This window comes from Crinia signifera, chromosome 3 (assembly GCF_055691185.1).
Source record: "Crinia signifera chromosome 3, ASM5569118v1, whole genome shotgun sequence".
NCBI classification, from domain to species: domain Eukaryota; kingdom Metazoa; phylum Chordata; class Amphibia; order Anura; family Myobatrachidae; genus Crinia; species Crinia signifera.
In genome coordinates this window covers 241,145,660-241,167,831 of record NC_139219.1, presented here as the reverse complement: position 1 = coordinate 241,167,831, position 22,172 = coordinate 241,145,660, and the positions used below count along the sequence as shown (strand labels likewise).

Sequence of the window (22,172 nt, the reverse complement as noted above, 5' to 3'; positions counted from 1 at the left end):
TTAAGGGTGATGTCTCCCCCTTGCTGGCTGTCCCCCCAACACCAGCTACTTCTTACCATTAAAAAACAATGCATTATTTATTTTATTAATTGGCCTTGGTGTACCTTAACAATTGGCATCCTAGGTAACTTGTCTGATGGCAAGTAAAGCCCTGTATACTGTAAGTAATATAGCCCAGGAATATGTTTTTATTTGTGACCCTTGAAAGCTTTTCATGGCACTTAATCTACCAGCCATTAATTTTATTTCTGGTGCTGTGGAGAACATGTCCACAAAATAGGTCACAGGTTCTCAAACTCGTTCCTCAGGACCCCACACAGTGCATGTTTTGCAGGTTTCCTCACAAAATCACAAGTGAAATAATTAGCTCCACCTGTGGATCTTTTAAAATGTGTCAGTGAGCAATGAATGCACCTGTGCACCTGCCGGGTGACCTGGAAAATGTGAGCTGTGTGGGGTCCTGAGGACTAAGATTGAGAACCATTGATCTAGGTTATAACCTGAGTCTGTAACACAGTGTTGTAACTATACCTAGTGTTCTGTCTCAGCGTCAACCAATTTAACAATTAACCTTATAGCATTGCAGCATATTAGTTGCCATTAGTAACTTCTCCACTGGCACACTTCGCCACTCTTTTTTATTGCTTTATGCATATTCCCAATAATTCATATACCTAGAAAGAAAGCATTAAATAAAAGGTATAAATCTGAATTTTTGAGTACCCTCATTCATTGTTCAGCTTCCTTAGGCAGCTGAACAGTGAGTACGGGTAGTCAAAAGTTCACAGACTATGTAGGCACATTTGTTAAATGAAACCAGCAGAAAAAGAGCATTGAGAATTGTCACTTAGTCATTAAAATAAACTTTCTTGTGATAGACTCTTTGTGTTCTTTTTTCTTTGATTTCCATGAATATGTTCTTGGGAGAGCAGCATCAGCACTGTGCACTGTCTCTTGCATACATGCTAAGCCATCAGGGGAAGGGGGTGACTGCCGGGACTCCGATCCCGTGCCCATTCAAAAGGGGGCCTGGGACTGAAGTCTATAAAGTATAATTTATCATAAACAAAGTTTACTTTTCCATTGAAACAACGTAGAGGTAGAGTGCTGTAGATACCGGCGGTCTTACCAGACGAGCTGTAGGTTCAGAAAAGGGGGGTTGCCTATTTTGTCAGTCCATAGTCCAACAATTTCAGATGGCAGCCCTAACTGCAGGAGTAAGGCTCCCCCAGTTCCTTCATTTTTGTTTTGTTTTCATCAGCAGCTGATTAATCATTAAATTTTTTAGTAAGCAAAGAAACTGGAGAACCTGGAGGAAATCCATATAATACCCATACAGATAGGCTACTTCCAGGCAGAGGCGTAACTAGAACTTTCTGGGCCCCATAGCAACATTTTTGAAGGGCCCCCCAAATCAGGCTTCCACTAGAGAGGGTATGTAACAGTAACGTTTGGCGAGTGAGGCAGGGGGTAAGGAGACAGAAAGAGGGGGCACTGAGGAAAGGACAGAGGGGGCACAAATGCAAGAGCAAAGGGGGCACTGAGGCAAGAGCAGAGGGGGCACAGGGGCAAGGGCAGGGTGGGGATAGAGGCAATGTAGAAAAAGGCAGAGGGGGCACGGTGCCAGAGGGAACAGAGACAGGGGCAGGGGCACGGTGCCAGAGGGAACAGAGACAGAAGCAGAAGGGGCATGATGAAAGAGACAGAAAGGGTCATGGAGACAGAGGGGGCAATGAGTCAGGCAGAGGGGGCATAGAGATGGAGACAGGGGGCACGGAGGCAGGTAGAGGGGGCATAGAAACAAACAGAGGGGGTATGGAGACAGGGGCACCATGGGCACAGAGGCAGAGGGGGTACAGAGACGGGCAGAAGGCAGACGTGGCATGGTAAAAGAGGCAGAAAGGGTCATGGAGACAGAAGGGGCATTAAGGTGGCAGAGGGGGCATGGAGATGGAGACAGGGGGTCATGGAGGCATGGAAACAGAGATGGGGGTACGGAGAAAGGAGCAGAAGGGGCATGAAGGCAGACAGGGCATGGTGCAAGAGGCAGAAGGGGCATGAAGGTAGACAGGGCATGGTGAAAGAGGCAGAAGGGGCATGGAGACAGAGGGACCATGGAGACAGAGGGAGCATTGAAACAGGCAGAGGGGGCATAGCAATGGAGACAGAGGGGGGCACAGAAGAAGAGGGTGCACAGATGCAGGGGGCATGGAGATGGGGCAAAATGGACACGGAAGTAGGGGCAGAGTAGGGACAGATGGTGCACGGAGATATGGTCAAGGAGGCAGAAACAGCAGGTGCTTGGTGGCCATGAGAAGGAGACAGACCCACAGCTATAAAGAGGAGCCAACAGTGAGAAGAGGAAAGGACCCTGTTTCTGCATGGCCCATCCCCAGCAGTAGAAGCAGTGCTGTCCGGGGACTGTGTGACTCACCTGGACCTCCGCATTCCGCCTGCAGAGCAGACAACACGCAGATTGTGCGGCAGGGTCACTGAGCCTCCTGACTGAAACCCGGGCTGATGCACGACTAGTTCTCCATCATCTTGCGAGTCCCTATACAATAGGCAGCCGCAGCACAGCCCTGGCACCCCGTACACCATACAGTCCGGAAGCCAGCAGTAGAAGCCTGGTGCCGCACCTCCAGTGCACAAGGAGAGTACCTATGTTAACAGGGTAAGTAAACAAAGGGTGCAGGGGATTGCCTGCCTGGCTCACGGGCCCCCCAAACGGCCGGGCCCCATAGCAGCTGCATCCCCTGCACCCTCCATAGTTACGCCACTGCTTCCAGGAATTAAACTCATGACTTACAGTAAGTGCTGAGAGGTAATATTGCTAACATCTATGCCATTTATGCTGCATAATATGGATAACATTTACTTACAGTAAAGGCTCATACACACTGGGTGACATTGATCTGAAAGCCGCTCAAAACAACAAGTTTGAGTGGCTTTCAGCTTATGGCCGCCCAGTGTGTATGACCCGGCAATGAGCGGTGAGCGCTGCTGCGCGCTCCCGCATCATCGCCAGGAAAGCTGCTGAACTGTATAGTATGGACCTTAAGACTGGGGGTTTATGTAAGTTACTAGCTATAAAACTGGGACTTTATTTACTAGATACTAATTTGTAAGTCTGATATATTTACTATGCTACAAATTAGAGGGCTTTTTATAGCCATCACATGGCAGAATGGCTTATTTATTAGTCTTTGTTGCAACCCTACGTTGTATACTAGCTAATAGACTACAGACTATATTTATGAGACAGCAGATTGTGAGTGTGCATTATTTACTAGCCAACACATGTCATGTCTGATTTGTATTCCAGAAACCAGCTTAGAGGTTAATTTTACTTATTGTCAATCATATTAGATGTAGGATTTTTTTTATATTAGACATACCGTAAGTTTATTGCATTTATTTACTTACTACCAGATATACAGATCAGTGGCGTAGCTTGGTTTGGGGCGCCCCCCCCCCCCCTCGCCGTTAATGGGGGGGCGCCCCCCCCCCCCATCACCGCAGGCTTACCTGTCTGCGTGTCCGGGCTCCCCTCCTTGCTTCAATTAATAATTCTATGCAGATGCACCACGATAAAATGGCCGCCCCCATACTGCAGACAGTTTCAGAGAACTGTCTGATTTATGGGGTGGCCATTTTATCGTGGTCCGTCTCCATAGAATTGATTGAAGCCAGGAGGGGAGCCGGGACGCGCACACAGGTAAGCCTGCGGGGGATGGGGGGGCGGGGGCATTACTATAGCACCGCAGCCCCCCGGCACCCCCACATGCACAGCGCCCCCCGCGACTGCTGGGGCTGCGGTGCTATAGTTACGCCCCTGATACAGATGCCTGCACACCAGAGCTTTCAGTCTCCGCATACCATTCACCAAGAATGGGACGCGTGTGAGATGCTCGCGCGCCCCATTCACAGGAATGGGCTGTGCAAGTGTGAGGGGAACGACGCACCAAGATGGAAAGCTCTGGCGCACCGACAGGATGAACAACTGCAGCTCCATCTGTAGGGGCTGCTTTATCTTCTACCAACCAGATCTGTGCAATGTCTTTACTTGCTTCTATGGGCCGGATTCTGAATTGGGAATAAAATAAGATACAGTAGATTAAGTAACTGTGAATCTTGGAAAACTGCTGCAGGAGGGGCAGATGTAACATGTGCAAAGAGATTTAAATTTGGGAGAGGCATGTATAATCTAAATTGCAGTGTAAAAATAAAGTTTTTCAGCACTTGTGGATTGCATGCAAAAGCAGAAAGTATTTACCCTGCATTGACAAAAGATATTTATTTGGACCCCTTGCATTGAAAAATTGAAATGTTTTAGTTATTTACTTTTTATTACTATATTCCAAAATCAGAATCAGACCCTATAACTGTTTTTGTTACCAATTCTCGTATCTGTGCTTATGATCTATTTACCTTTCCCTTTTTATTTTTAGGGTCATAGTTCTACCTGGGATTTTTCTTTTAAAATTATTATTTTGTAATCATTAACCCCAAACTAAACTCTGACTCATCCTAAAAGCTAAAATAGTTTAATGATTCCGTCTCCCTACCCTCACATACAAAATTTTGTGAGAGGTTTGTGATATAACCACTGACGTTGCATGTTAGTAACTGAATATATAGATTTTTGAGTTTCATAGGTTACCCACTGTATCAAAGATTAGCAAAAAAAAGGGTCTGAGCCCATGGGAACATCTAGCGTTTCATGGTCGTCCCCTTGAAAGCACTGGGAGTTCCCATGTAAATTTGCCCGTGATGCGGGTGCTGGGAGATGGGCAGCTGACATCAGCGGATGACAGCTGTCCACCCGCTTCCCATACAGGGCACTCACAGATGTAAGACACCAGAGACGTGACCATCAAATGATTTTGTCGCCACACTCAAGTCTGCGAATGGATGTTTATGCTAAGCGGGGATATTCGGCATGCGGGGGGTGGCCGTTCGTGCGGGAAATGTTAAAATGACAGGCAATGCTGAGAATTTACTTATTTCATCCTGTAGTGTGTGTATCTGTGTTACAAAGGACACTAGAGGGAGCTACATGTCCACTACATTGCAACAGGACTTCAATAAGTGTCAATAAAGTACAGTATAAAGAACTGTAAAAACACTAATAAATAATAGATGTTTTTTTAAAGTAATATATCATATTTGTGAACCCATTTGGCATTAAGATCATTTCAATACAAAACTATAACCATAATATAACATTAATAATATTTTACTAACAAAAACATCACTTACAGTAGATCTATTTGTCAAAAGTCAGTAAAGTATACTTACTGCAACATCAGAGTATCCGATTTAATACTCTAACAACAGGGAAGGAATGTAAAATAACATTTATTGTGAAAAGTTTAGCTTTAGTATTTAGATACATTTAGAAATACAATGAAAAGAGCATAAGGACATCCTTATAAAATCGGATTATTAATTTAAAAAATGTATTATTCAAAATAAGCAAAACATAAGACTAATAAATAGGATTTGTACCTGCTGAAGCACAATTACACATGGATATTGCTAATTGATTTCCATGCACAAAAGGTGATTTATTATGATAAGTATGATGTTAGATCTGATAAACCTGTCACATTTAAATAGTTGTGCTTCAGTACTTTCCCCTTGGGATAATACTTTGGGTACTTGTTTCCTAGCACTGCGCCCAGATTTTCTACGTACGGCACCATAGGGAAATCGCATCGCATGAGCAATTATTAGCAGCATGCGATGCAATTTTTTCATGGTTTTTTTGTACACCACTATATCGCATCGCATGTCCCGCAAAATCGCATGTGATCGCATGCGATTTTATAGGGTGTGCGATGCCATGACATTAGGTATACAATAATATGATTGTATGTCCCAAAAATAGATTTAACGCAACCCCCCACTATCCACACCACCCCGAAGCGTGGTGAGGGGCGGCGGAATGCATCCTCCGACTTTTTCATTACCCCACTATCCACGTTGGCGTGGAGTTGACTTTATATAGTGTGGCAAGCGCAGCGAGACACCGAGCCCGAAGCGTGGCGAGGGGACGTGCATTACTTTACATGTATTCCGCGTCCCCTCGCAGGGCTCGCTGCGCTCGCCACGCTTTGGGCTCTGTGGCTCGCTGCGCTTTCCACCCTATATAAAATCAACTCCACACCGATGTGGATAGTGGGGTAATGAAAAAGTCGGAGGACGTGTTCCGCTGCGCTCGCCACACTTCAGGGTGGCGTGGATAGTGGGGGGGTGCATTAAACCAATTTTTGGGACATACAATCATATTATTGTATACAATCACACACCCTATAAAATCACCTGCGATCGCATGTGATTTTGCGACAGATGCGATGACCCGGGGCTGATGGAGAAGTGAATAAATTACATAGGAAAATCGCATCGCATCGCACATCGCATGGCACTAATTGGGATTGAATAGAAAAGGAATCACACTTTGTGTACACCCCTTACTTAAACAGAAAGATGTACACAATCAGGTTAACAGATATATTACATGGAGTGTTACATTTAATACAACTTCTAAGCTTATTGCGTGTGCCTTTACTGGTGTCAACCAGTTATTTTATTATATTCATTTTTCTATACTATGTGAAGTTGGCGAACATTTCCTGTATTGGCAGCTACCTATGGGTTTATTTCTTAGTCAAGAATTGCTGTATTGTATGACTAATGTACTGGACCCATACATCTTTGTGTACCAAAATACTGTATACTTTAACAGTTTTCCATGTTTGCAAGAATATGTAGGCATAACTAATACATTTAATGTATTGGCCTCCTTTTGTCGTATATACCAATGTTTGTCAATCAGGGCAGTAATTTGTTTCAACACACTTGGAAAAATGGATAGGATAGAACTTTTACATTTGTTCACATGACATCAGGCAAATCTGGGTACTTCTTGTGTCTAGCAAGGAGGCTTCTCATAACAAAATGCATCTAGCATCTGTTAGTGATAATGAATCTATGCTATATTACATAATATATGAATAAGACGGAAAGATGTATAATGCAATCCTGTCTTTATGCAAATGTTTTTGAGATAATGTATTATGAAAACTATTAAAGACAAAATATATGGTGACGTATATATTAAAAAAAACACGATTCATATCTAAAGACATTGTAAACTTTGAGCTTACAAATGACTCGTTTAGAAATATATGGAACTGTTGCAATTGTTTTTAAAAAAACTAAAACAAGACATCATCAGCATATCTGAGCACTCTAAGGTGCCCATAAACTAGGGCAGCGGTTCTCAAACTGTGGGGGAAATTTACTAAAGGAAATTTGTAAAAAAAATAGGTGTATTTGTATCCAGAAATTCACTTATTTTTGACATTTACTATGCCGAAAATACGGCAATTCGTATTCGTATTGATGTGCTATCAATACGAATACGAATTGCCGTGTTTTCAGCATAGTAAATGTCAAAAATAAGTGAATTTCTGGATACAAATACACCTATTTTTTTTACAAATTTCCTTTAGTAAATTTCCCCCTGTGGGTCCTGACCCCAAAGTGAGTCCTGACCTTCTCAGCATGGGGTCGCGACTCCACGTTGCTGACCATCAGGCTGATGACTTTTCTAATAACAGTCAAAGATTCAAGGACTCTGAAAAGTCTGTTGAATTGTCTGTAAAGGGCCCCATACATCAGCAATTAATTGTGACAATTTTCAGATATGGAGATGATTGCCACAATTAATTTTAGATGTGTGGGCTCCCCATTTTGGCAATCCCAATCAAAATCGGCAATCGATTGCTTAATCAGGTTTTCAAACATGTTTAATAATCTGGTATTATCTGCAGATCTTTTTTATATGTGTGGGCATTCCCAATTCTTCGCTTCATGTATTTACATTATGAACAGCTGAAATGACAATCGATTGGGGCAATTTCCAGATATGAAGATGCAATCTTTAGATGGAAAAATCTGCCGATCACTAAAATAAATCTGTAATGTGTGGGCAAAGTCAGATAGATTGTAAAATCCATTTATCTGGCCAAAATATCCCTATATCTGAAAATCCATAAATTGTGATTGCTGATGTATGGGGCCCATTACTTCAGACTCCTCCCATCATTTTGTGCCTCCACAATGCTGCCATGTATGTGCTGTCTGCTGACTACACATGTGAGGTGATGACCTTCAGCAGTAACTTGCTGGGGTCCTGTCATTATTTTTTTTTCTTGACGGGGTCCCAGACCAAATAGTTTGAGGACCACTGAACTAGGGAGATTCGCATGTGATTTGGTCAGTTTTCATGTGACTGTGGCAATAAATCCCATGAAAAGCGCCCATATGTAATAGACATCAGGTCTGATGCGATGCGCGGTCACATACGCATCACATAGGAGCTGTGGATAGCACGGCTGCAGGTAAAAATCCAGGCAGTCTTGGCTGGGATTACATATGATAGATTGTATGCAAAATGACTGCATACGGTGTATCATATGTGGTCCTGCCACCTGGTAGGTTCCCAGGTGGCACAAGGGGGATCACACACATTCGATTTCTTCCACAAGTGTATTGCCAGCTTTATGTACATAGACCCCTTATTTTGCTTCTGACTGTGGTACAGGAGAACCTATTGCAGCTTCTTTGATTTGGAGATATATACAGTGATTGTAGTTCTTTATTCTTAGTTACATTTTAGTGATCAATAATGAAAAGCAAAGTCTGTAATTGTTATATAATTGTATACAATGATTTCATATCTAAAGTAAATAATACATAGATATACATGACTACCATCCGTACCCCAGAATAATAAAATCATGAGACTGATATATTCATATATGAGTTTAACAAAAAACCATGGTAACAAAAATGTTCAATGTATGAAGCTCTGAGTTCTGATAATGAACCACATGCTGACATAATAGTTCAACCTGGAGATGAGAATACAGTACATCACTGTGTATTTTTAGAATACAATAAAAAATGAAACGCTCTTAAAGAATCACAAACAGTCAATATGTATCTTGTAATCAGTGGTTTGTTCTTTTTGTAAGAAGAGACTAAAACTGACTATTCTAACTAATAATCCAAGACATTCTTTACTGTAGTTATAGGTATCCGTTACAACTGCTGTTCCCTCTTTTGTCTGAAGGTTTGATTACTAAATTAGAGTCTTTTTGTAATTTTGACAATGTCTTCTATAAAATGTATAAAATATAGTTTTTAGGCTGAATGTGATTTCTCTGTAGCTTGTCTATATCATTAAACACCATGGGGGAAATTTACTAAGGTGTGTATTCTACTTCACATGTGATGTTGCTATGGACCACCAATCAGATCCTGTCTACTACTAGAGGGTACTAAATAAATAAGAAGTAGATTCTGATTGGTTGCCCATAGCAACATCACATGTGAAGTAGAATACAAATCTTAGTAAGTTTCCCCCCATACAGCAGGCATGTCCAAACTGTGGCTCGCCAGCTGTGGTGAAACTACACATCCCAACATGCCTTGCCAAAGTTTTAGCATTCCCTAATATCAAAACTGTGGCAAGGAATGATGGGGCTTGTAGTTTCACCACAGCTGGAGGGCCATAGTTTGGACATGCCTGCCATACAGTATATCTGATAGCAGTATCATGTTTTATGGTAAAACACATATCAGTATACTGTATGCATTGTTCCTGAGTATCTTCTTTAACTGCATATTGCAAAACAGAATGTTTGTGTTTAGCCAAAAGACTTTTACAATATCAAGAAAGTGGCATTTAGTTCTAGGTACAAAATTAACCATTGCAATAAGGAGAGCTGTGAAAGCCATTAAGTGTAAATTGACAACTTAATTTGTTTTTTATCATCAGTATTTTTAGGAGCTAAGGTTGTCCATCACAGGTCCTTAGAAAGGTTCACCGGGTTGAGAGTGTGGGGTCATGACATAATCTGGAGGAGGCTCCATGATCACACCCTTGAAAAAAATAATTCCTAGGGGCAACGTTTTGGACAGGGGTGTGTGTGTGTGTGTGTGTGTGTGTGTGTGTGGTGTGGGGGGGGGGGGTCATCTCTTTTCCCACCTGGCTCCCAGACACAGGATTCTCCTCTTTGACAGCACTGTGAAGGAGACCCTCTTGTTGGAGCAGGGTAAATATATTCCGTTGGGGTGGGGGGTGTCCCATCACCTGTTAGTTACAGTGCATGAATGATATGACCTAGCTGGTGCTGGGGACCTGGCAGCAGGATCTGGTATGCGACCCAGTATGAGTCGCTGATGATTATGATGTCATGACATCACTGATGCACTCACGCAATGCTTCATTGGGACTGGGGTTGCCTCAAAAGATGGTTGTAGTGGACGCCGAGGTGCACTATGGACCCCAGGGACACCTGAGGACCAGGTGAGTATGAATAAAAAAGATATTCCGAAATCCAGAATAATCCCCTATCCAAAATGCTCCTGGTTCTGAGCATTTGGGATAAGGGATACTAAATCTGTATTAAGGTAAAGCCTATATATTATACAGTATATTCATTAAGATGTATTGACATTGTTATTTTTTAAGGAGTACATTTACTTTTTTATCATATCCAGTCTTTATAGTATATGTATATGGCATAGGCTAATGCAAAGGGGTTTCTGCTTGCCCAGTAACTCTCCTTCTTGTGGCAAGCAGTAAATTATTACAACACTAGCAATGGTATATAATACAATTACTAGAGCTGCAGCCAAATCATGCAGTTTAAGTGAAAGAACAGAGCTTCTGCGCATGACCAGTGGTTACAGCTTTTTCTACCAAGTTTGCAGTGTGTGTTGATCTGAGCCCACATTCAGTGCACTGTACCAGAGAGTAGCTACCAGGAAGAAGAGACAGGAGCCTTACCATAAGGTGGGAGAATGTGATCTTGGAAAGTGCAGTAATGGTTTTATTATGTTTGTGTATTTATTTATTTATTTATTTATTTATTATGTTATACTAAACCTTTTCCTCACCACTTATTAATATTATTTAAATATTGGATACAGCCTATACTATAGACCATCGACAGTATTAGATATTACTACTTTATTCCATACAGTATCCAGTGTATAAAAAAGAACAATGCTTACTTTAACGTACAGTGTCATTACTAAGTTCTTCGACCATTCCTCCAGACTTCTGCACTTACTCCAATGTTTCGCATAGTGGAAGATTGTAGACTGCATTTGGAAAACCCCCTTCTAGAAATCCTGCCACTGTAGGGCTCTGTACAATTTGTAAATTTCCCTATAACAAACAGGCAATACAAAGGGTGAAAAGTATGAAAAAATGTTTCAATACTATCTCATACTGCTTTTACAAAGCAACATGCTGTTTTATAATACAAATAGAAAAATGTATTTGTATAAACCAAGATAAGTATATACATCTCAAGCATCCTTAGAAGATACTCTTACTGTCTGGCCTATGATGCTCTGAGGTTTATGAGAGTTTATTATAATTGAATTATTTCTATTACACCATCAGTTTAAAATCTGTACATATTATTTAACCCTATAGACTTAGCTGACTTTTGCAATGTTCTACGCAAACTATGGGCCTTAATCTAGTTCACTCTTAGAGGCAAATTCCTTCTCAGATGGACAAAACCATGTGCGCTGCAGGGGGGCAGATTTAACAGGTGCAGATAGAATTAGATTTGGGTGAGTTATTTTGTTTCTGTGCAGGGGAAATACTGACTGCTTTATTTTTACACTGCAATATAGATTTCACTTTGAAGAAAAACCCCACCCAAATCTCTAACTCTCTCTGCAAATGTTTCATCTGCCCCACCTGCAATGCATATGGTTTTTTCCATTTGAGAAGGAATTTGCCTCTAAGGCCAGTATTCAATGCCTCTGATTCGCCATTTTTTTCAGTGAATCTGGCAATTCGCCTGTTTTCTGGCGAATTTTCTCACAGAAAAAACAATTCGCCCTATTTAATGGACACAATTTGCTGCAAATGAAGAGCGAATGTCTGGCGATTCGCCGTTTGTGATTCACCGCGATTCGCCCGTGGTTTTCAATGGGGTTTTCAGTGGAATTCGCCGAGTGTGTATTCAATGCTGAAGTGGAGAACTGCTTTCTCCAGTGATTTTCGCCAGGATTCTCCATTTTACATTCGTCATCTTCTTTAGGTGAACTGGAATGTGATCTTTGAAAATAAAGCGTTTTTTATTTTTATTTTGGTGTAAAAAAATCAGATTTTTTTTTCTGTGAAGGGGCATGCTATTTATATTCATGTTCTTGCAGCACATGAATATATATTTATATTTTTTTAAACAATATATATATATATATATTTTTTACACATTCACCAGCAGGGGGCCGAGCCGGGAGCCGCTCATTAATATTCATATATTCACTGCACACTGGTCCCGATCATTACAAATGCACGATCGGGACCAGTGTGTAGCGGCTCCCTTACACAGCCCCCTGCCAGCTCTGGGGTGCTCTCCCTGTGTCCCCGACAGCCCTCCTTCACCTCCACAGTGTCTGGCGCAGGCAGGGAGGCTTCCATCTCCCTGCCTGCAGCCGTCCTCCGGCTCCCTGCAGCATTGGCCCGGGGGGTTAAAATTCGCCGCCAGGGGCAGCAAGCCCCTGAGGCGTTGAATAGGGGGTGAGGAAGGGCTGGCAGCGAATGCTGCAGCCCTCCGGAACCCGGCGATTGTGCAGCGAATCCAAAACAGGATTCGCTGCACAAGGGGAATTAAAGTATTGAATACCTGCATATGTGTGAACTAGAATAAGGCCCTATATGCTAAACAGATATCAATGTGTATTCATCTTTGCGTCTTCAGATGCCAGATGAGGAACATTATACTAGGAGAAATGCATCACATTATCAAATGATGTCAAATAAATAAACATCAGTGTGTTACTTTTCAAGGACTCTGTCTTTCAGTTTTGAACTTGCTTTCAGTTCAGAATAGAAAATGAATACAGGTTGAGGATCTCTTATCCAAATATCCATTATCCAAATTATTCCAAAAACCATACATTGCAGAAAGTAAAGAAAAAAAATTCTTGCTTAAAAACCTGCTAAGGACATCTGTAACAGCACTACCGAGGACAGTGTATGTAACTGCCACTAAATATGTGCAAGACAAAATCAGAGCCTGGGAAAGCACAAATAATATATATATATATATATATATATATATATATATATATATATATATACACACACACAGATGGAGCCACTGTCATCTATCCCTATAATAGAATTAAGTGAGTAATTGATTACTCTGCTAATCCCCTACTGTATTGTTCTATGTATTGTATTGCAGCTTAGAACAATATGATAGCCATGGCTAGCCATGCTGAGCCATGGCCTAAGGAAGATAGTTGAGATGGGCTTCCACTGTATATGTGTGTATTTCATGTGTTTGTACAACATAAATGCAAGATATCTATGTATACATCACTGAAATATAAAAATATTCTGAAAAACAGAATAATCTGTTATCCAAAATTCTTCTGGTCCCGACCATTTTGGATAAGGTATACTCAGCCTGTATTACCATGAGTGAAGATGAAAAAACGAATAAAATGTACATACAGTATATGATTATGTACTATATTCCCAGGGGAAAGTGCAGGCTTTTTAGAGGGGGTTTCTAAATGCTTGATATTAGGGCCTCATGCAAAGCGCATTCATATATAATAATTCAGACATATGCATAGGGATCATTGTCTAGGGGAGCCTGACATTTTATTGCACAATGCCTGTTCTGTCTACACAAAATATGTGGACATGGCCCAAAGGGTGAGAATCTGGTCAAACCTGGGTTTTATTGATGTCATTTATTTATGTTTTTTTTTTAATAAGTACAATATTACACTATTTGGAGTTTCTCATTTCCATGTATGCAATATGATGGTGGAGGAAGTGCAGATCCAACTAAGAAAAGTAAACCGATATCAGGGATCCATTAAGGTAAACTAAAAAGATAGTAGAAAACAAGTATAGCTATAGCTGCTGTATGGGTATATCAAATACAAAGGGGGGGTATACTCGATTGTGTAGCTCAGAGTAGAACGGGCGCCTAGTGGGGTGTTGTGTCAAGGTGCTCCAGCTGATGGGGGTGTCACACCTAAAAGGGTATAAATAAGAAGAAGTGTATATATATATATATATATATATATATATATATATATATGTGGAGCGCTGTAAGTATGAGGATCAATAGGATATTACAATAGAAATAATAAAAACGTATCTCTTTCTTCCTTGAAAACGGGGCGCACGGGACCCCGAAACGTCGGTATAGAGATGTCTGTTGTCACCAAGTAAAATCCTTTACTTATATCCACGCTGACCAGTCTCCGTTATTGTGCTGCAGCACACCCCACCAGCCTATTATCCAATACTACGCTGCGAGCACCGGAGCATACAGAACCCGAAGCAGGAGTGCCGGACCATATCTACTATCTATCTATATATATATATATATATATATATATGTGGAGCGCTGTAAGTATGAGGATCAATAGGATATTACGATAGAAATAATAAAAATGTATTAAAAATCAACAGAAATGGAGAATTAAATTGTATGTCAATACAACATTTAAAAATGGATTGCTATATGTGTACCAATAAATAAAATAAAAATAAAATAAAGGTGTATACTTAGAGTCCTGCTCAATCACATCGTACTCCTATAGAAATGGTGTGCTCATTTCTCCACTGGGCAAATGAAGCCATAAACTGATTGGGAGGGTCCACATACCATGCTGGATATTTGAATAACGCTGGAGGATGAATTTTTATTCTCAAATATTGGAGATTTCCTCACAATTTGTGCAATATTTGTAATCCACAATGAGCTGGTGGTGGTATCCCGTGTGATGGTAGAAAGTTCTGATAGCTTCCAAAAGTGTAGCCTCAGGGTGAGCAAGGAGAGTATTGTAGCAGAAAGTCCAGTGCAGCCTTTAGAGTCCAAAATCAGTTAGAAGGTGCAAGTGCTGTCTAACATGTTTCGTCGTAACCTTACGACTTTGTCAAAGGTATGCTGTTGGTTTACGGCAGGGGTAGTCAACTCCAGTCCTTGAGAGCTACCAACAGTTCACATTTTCCAGACACCCTAGCTGCTGCACAGGTGCACTCATTAATCACTGACACATTTTAAAAGATCCACAGGTGGAGCTAATTACTTCACTTATGACTGGAGTTGGCTACCCCAGGTTTACGGTCTACACTGTTGTGTGTTTTTCTCTCTGCTTTGGGTATCATTTGGAGAAACATTAAGGAATTGCCTTCCTATTCTTATACAGAGAACACTTAGTTGTATTAGCACCCATTGACCCATTAGTGATTGATTTGTTCACATGCTGGTTCACATGCTGTTTTTTGCTGCTAGAGATGGGTCTACTATCTACTGAAACTTGGTGTGTACCACACCAAGTTTCAGTAGATAGTAGACCCACCTCTAGCAGGAAAAACCATCAGTACAATTTACTAATTTCTTACATTGTATTTGAGGGATTTTGGCTTTTCTGTCTTATAACACTTCATTGTTGTCTGACTGCATTCAGTTCAATTACAAACATCTTTCACCAGATCTTGCCACAGCACACGAAAAGATCTGGAACCTGGTCATTGATGTGGCTCTTTCTATAATTTCTCAGATTTTTTACCCATGAAGTTATAGATTTGCAATTGTGCTTATCATGATGATTCGTCTTATTGCATGATTTTGCCAAGCTTCAGTTGACCTCACAATTCTACAAAGAATATGTTGGTTTAAAGAGGCGATGCTTATAGTGGATGCTGACAAGTTTCATTGGTATAATCTTTATTTGATTTTACTGGAAATATTGGCAGGTGTATTAAATGTTCTCCATTTGTAAACAATTTTCTTAGTATAACATTGTACAGACTTTACATTTTGAAAATGACATTATAACCCTTTCCAAACTGATAAGCAGTAACAATGACTTTTCTGAGACCGTTGCAGATGTTGTTTCACCTTGGCACTGTGTTGACGCAAATCCAAATTTTACAGACCAAATTTCCAAGTTCTGATTTTACATAGAGGTACAGTACAGTACAGAAGTTATGTACCTAAATATTCTTTGTGACTATAGACAGCGCTAAATGTGACCGTGTGATCCTTCTTCTATCATAGAGGTACAGTAGTAATAACTGTACTGTAGTTCAGTAGGACCTGCTCCAATTATCATCTTTATTGATATGGAAGCAGTATGTCTGTACTTACTTTTTTCGCATATGACTGCGTTATATTGCTTTTTATTTTGCTAAATAAATAAAAGTATAGTCTGTTATTTTTGAGATGTGATTACATTGATTCATTTTTTAGGCATGGTGATGATGACTAGATGTTTCTTAATTACATTACATCCTTGTATGTAATAGCATAGATTAGTGGTTCTCAAACTGTGGGTTCTGACCCCAAAGTGGGTCGTGACCATCTCTGCATGGGGTCACAACTCCATGTTGTTAACCATTAGGTTGATGACTTCTCTAATCTCTCAACCATGTAGTTTGAGAAATCAGTTGAATTGTTACTTCAGACTCCTCCCATCATTTAGTGCCTCCACCATACATTCATGTATGAGCTGTCTGCTGACCACACATGTGTGTGACCATTCTGTGGTAACTTGCTGGGGTCCCGTAATAATTTTTATTGTCTGACGGGTCCCAGAGCAAAATAGTTTGTGGACCGCTGGCATAGATGAAACAAGACTACATTTCATTTTCACATGGTTGTATATAGAATTGTACATTTTCCCATACAGAGGTACATGCTACATTTCTTTGTTAATGCAGACTCTTCCAATTATCCTTGAATTACTTTAACTGTTATGTAAATACTCCTTTTAAGCAACATAAACATTGAGATTTCCTTTAACTCAAGTCATAATTTCACTATTTCAATTTAATACATTTATAAACTTTGTCACATTAAAAGGAATCTTCACTAATAAAAAAAGATTTTGCTTCATTAAAATCATTGTTTCCATGGATACCATGGATGATTAGAGTGGCCATTTATTCGCATTATGCCTATCAAATATCAGTAACACTATGTTCTGTGTTTTTTTCAGGTGATTTCAAGCTTTAGTATTATTTGAAGTATTTCAAGTTAATTTTGCAGATCTGGTGGTAATCAGCATAATGATTTTAATTAGTTAAAAACATTTTTGAATGGAGTACAGTTTTATTATTTTCGAACATATATTCTGAACACAGACTATATTGGGCAAAAACCTTTACATTGAGAATAACAGAATGGTAAGGGGATAGATCAGCTTCAATGTAGTGAGTGTATTTTATACATCTAAAGATCCCCACTGTACCCCATATCTTCAAGAACGTCTTCTCAAATAAGCAATCTCCATTCCTGAACCTTCTTCCTGAGTAAATAAATAAGCTCCTCAAAATTGATCTCAAAGGGTTGAATTGTGAAACATTTGCAAAACTGTAATGCATGGTACACAAAATGTCTATACCATTACTTACTTGATGGCAGTGATGGAGAGTTTGAATATTTGTCATGCTGTTTCAGACAGTTAAGCTACACAATTAGTTTAAACCAATACTGATCAAAGACTTGTGACATTACCACACCAAAATAGCAGTCTTTTCCCATCTAAATAACATCATGTCAAATTAGCAACTAAGTTACAGTAATTATATTTTGCACAAACAAATTATTTGTCACAGATGGAAATTACTAATTTTTCAGCCAATGACATATAATAATAAAACAGGATATTCAGATTTGCGAATAAACACTGGAAATTTGGACAAATGCATATCTTGACTAATTTTTTCTACCTTAAATTCAATTGCAATAATGATTTTTTTCTAACACTTTTGGTATACAGTAAACTTTACATGAACGCATTGTAGAACACACTTTTTTTTCTTGTACAATTTAATTTGCCTAAGTAATGGATATCAATGGAAAGAACTGCTTATTGTTGTCTCTGTCCTAATATAACATTGCTTAAATGCCAAAATAAAGACATTTAGGGCAGGTAATTAAAAAAACAGCATTAAAGTAAGGCTTCATAAACTGCATAACATTAGTAAATGCTTGTATTCCTGTATGAACTGGTAATATTTAATGTGGAAAAAAAGGCAGTCTGCATTGTTGGCTGGGTTGCAAATAATATCCAACATATAATATCTTTAAACAGACTTTACACTGACTTAATACTCAGCCAACGCTTGCTACAGCTTGGTTCCAGACAGGAAAATGTATTCTCTTTTTTAATTTATTTTTAGGCACTACAAGCAGATTTTAAATAACTGAAATATTTGTTCAAAAATAAATGTTGCTTACACTATACAAGGGTTACTTTATTTTATTTAAACATGTTCTATTGACTTTCAGAATTATGTAAGTGCACCTGTGATATAAAGGGATAAAATACTACTTTGGGCCATATGTCCATAAGGACAGATTACCTACAAATCAACAAAACACTACGAAATGCAGAATTTTTTTCTTGAAGTGTGTTTTTAAAATTATTACATAATGACAATATAGTACGTTATTTCCAAATAATGACTTATTTAAAAATGTTTGGTATGCATTCAGCAGCCCTGTGGTTTGGACCCCAGCATTCAAAATACTATCACTGGCATCCTGAATACCAACAGGAATCCCTACACCAAAATCTTGACTGCCAGGATACTGAATGTAAGTATGCAGAGTGGGTTAGGGTTAAACTAGGGAAGGGGGTGGGTTTAGGCTCCAATGGGGAGACCAAGGGTTAGGCTGTGGGTAAAGGGGTTAGGCTTAGGTGGTGGGGTATCGGGGTTAGAGTTAGGCACTAACGGGGAAGATTAGGGTTAGGCTGTGGAGGGAGGGTTAGGGGGGCAGGGGGAAGGTAAATATGCTTACCTGATGGTATTCCCTCCATCGGGATCCTGGGATTGATATTTTGGCCACCAGCATTTCCACCGCCACCATATGTATCCTGATTACTCAGATATTAAAAAACCATCCACATTTGTAACTTTTCACATAGCATTTATGCAAAAATATGTTTCTCATTGCATTTAATAACTACTATCTGTATACCAAGACATTTAGGGTATTTCTTTAGTCTAAATGTGCAACTTTATGCTTATCCATATGTTTTGCTTTTAGATATTATACAAACTCTGGTTTGTTTCAGCTTCGGAACTAGAATGCAATTTTACATATTCTAATTTGAAAGCTTAAGATTGGCATTTTTAAAAGACCACTTTTTAATTTAAACAGTGTCTAAAAATGAAATAAAATCTAAACATCCAGCTTTTTCTGACAATAAAATAACACAATGTCCCTCAGGGGCCTGCATTTGGCATAAAACATATTGTGAAACGCTGTCACATTATGAGATGATACATAAAATTGTTTTGTTTTCACATTTCATTTTTATACATGAAACAATAGTTTATGTTTGTATAATGATAATTCTGGAAGACATTTCAATTCTCAATCTACGACTAGGACTGTTCCAAACCAACCAATCTTTAAATAACATAAGGCATGTCATCTTGGGATGCTAAATGAAATTTAGAAATCTGTGTGCAGCTTCTGCTTTGTATACTTATATCATTGATCCCAGAGTCAGGCAGAATGTCACTAAAAAGTATATTTTCAATGCAACACTTATAATACAATTCAACAGCCTGGTGCTGCCTGCAACCCACAGAGGTGGACAGTAAAATAAGTGAACCTGGTCTAATGTATTAATCGGTGGTGCTGTTGAGCAACACATAACTCTGAATTGAATTTCCCTTCTTATATTACCTTAGAAGGCCCCGATTGCAACAACTTGTGAGTTAAGTAAGTACTGCCGTATATAATTGATAAAATGTCACTTGAGTTGACCCAGAAGAGAGTTTAAACCCCATTTGTACGCTGTTCTATTGTCTCTTTTTCCGTTCCTTGTATTTTAGTTCTCCCACCTACCTAAATATAGCTATTCTTTGATGGCAGTAGCCCCTTTCAGAAGAATAATGCACAATGCCCCACTGCCAAAAAAGTTTGAGGAGTATGACAAAGAGTTCAGGGTGTTGACTTGATCTGCAAATTCCTAAAATCTCAATCTAATGGAGCATTTATGGGATGTGCTGAAAAAACAAGTATGATAAATGCAACTTAGCAAGTTAAAGGATCTTACAGTGCATCCAGAAAGTATTCACAGCGCTTCATTTTTTCCACATTTTGTTGTGTTACAGCCTCATTCCAAAATGGAATACATTCATTTTTTCCCCTCAAAATTCTACAGACAATACCACATAATGAGATTTTTGCAAATTTATAAAAAATAGAAAACGAAGAAATCACATGTACGTAAGTATTCGCAGCAGTTGCTCAATACTTTGTTGATGCAATTTTGGCAGAAATTACAGCCTCATGTCTTTTTCAATATGATGCCACAAGCTTGGAATACCTATCTTTGGGCAGTTTCACCCATTCCTTTTTTCAGCACCTCTCAAGCTCCATCACGATGTATGTGAAGTGTCGGTGCACAGCCAATTTCAGGTCTCTCCAGAAATGTTCAATCGGATTCAAGTCTGGCCTCTGGCTGGGCCACTCAAGGAGATTCACAAAGTTATCCTGAAGCCTCTCCTTTAATATCTTGGCTGTGGGCTTATGGTCATTGTCCTGCTTAAAGATCCCCAGTCTGAGGTCATTTTTTTTGTATATGTGTCATAGGGCCCCTCACCACTGCAGTCTGCCTTTCAGTCTCTAATGTCAGGTTGCAGCATCCGTGACGAGCAATTATAATTGTACAGAATGTATTTCTTGTGGGTTTTTTGTGACAGAGAGAGACATTAGAGGTTACATAACCCAGTCTCTGCAGGCACCCAGTAAGAGGATCTGTTAAGCAGGAGGTGATTTGATCTTATCAAGAAAAAATGTGAGCAACCCCTGCCTGCCACCTTTGTTTTAATGTGTGTCATCCCAAACATGTATGTCCATTCATGTTGTTTTTTAAATTTTCGCAGCCTTTTAAAAGGATTCAATAAAGGTTATAGTTTATTGTTTGTTTGTATGAGGTGCACCGACAAAAGGACACTTCTTTCTTTCTTCTTGCAGTCTCTAATCTCTCCTTTTGTGTGGCCACAAATTTAAATAGTCCCTCATATTTAAAATTCTTTGGACTGCAATTATTTTGGAACACAGATCTTTCTGTATGTTGAAATATTTGCATATAATAACGAGATACTGTACCTTAAAGACGAAATTCATTATTGTCTAATGAGATATGTTATACAAATATTTGAAATAGTTTTTTTGCATTAAACAAAGGGGCAGCTTTATGAATGAGAGATATCCCTGTTATTACTCATTATGAATGATAAATGGTTCTCCAGACGATCAGTTCCTGTCACTTTTCAAACACACGACAATAACAAGCTGATTGGCTGGAGCACCATTTGTCATTCATAATGAGTGATAACAGGACTATAACTCATTAATAAATCTTCTCCAAAGTTTGTGTACAATGAACCATAAAAAGAAAAGTTAAGGTGCCCATACACGGTACAATTGTTGGGTGCGATGAGATGCGCGCTCCCATCTCACATTTCATCGCACAGTTCAAAAAGTATGTGCTGCACATACTTTTTGTACTAGCTCTCATCTCAAAACCTATGCAATGCGATGAGATGCGATGTGATATTGTATACAATAATTATACTGTGTATGGGCACCTTTAGAACTTAACATTTTTGATTTTGGATAATTTCAAAATTCTCAAATTTCATATAAGGGACCCTTAACCGCTATAGACAAATAATATAAAATGCACTGGCTGAGCTGATTAGTGAGCTATGCATAACTGGAAAATAAAGAGAAATCTAATAGAGATGAGCTACATTTCACAGTTATACTGCAAGGTAAAGCATTTCTTTCTTATAATGAATATGAACTGTATGTGAAAGCTTGATAGACATACAAAATACTGTTAGGGTACACATCTACAAACATCTCATGATGCTAGTTATTCATTTTATGAGCACATTGGTTAAAGTAGCAACACTTAGTCTGAATGAAATATAGCTTAAAATATGTAGTTTAACTTACTGGTTGATGCAGCTATATGGAAGAGAGACATCTCACCAATATAATAAAGCTAGCATTTCACAAATAGATTATACTACTTCTTCACAACTATACATTAAATCC

The 22,172-nt window shown here is 39.4% G+C and overlaps 1 protein-coding gene across 3 annotated transcripts in view; it reads left to right on the top strand.

Annotated features, from left to right (window-relative positions):
* NLGN1 (neuroligin 1) overlaps positions 1-22,172 on the top strand; it is a 966,435-nt gene that overhangs the window by 41,397 nt on the left and 902,866 nt on the right. The window contains exon 1 of one of the 3 annotated variants that reach the window (XM_083177734.1): positions 18,664-18,683. The exons of the other annotated variants lie outside the window; for them this stretch is intronic. The gene's annotated coding sequence lies outside the window, so the exon portion shown is untranslated. Of the gene's footprint in view, positions 1-18,663; positions 18,684-22,172 lie in introns of those variants that run through there. 3 annotated transcript variants of the gene reach the window in all.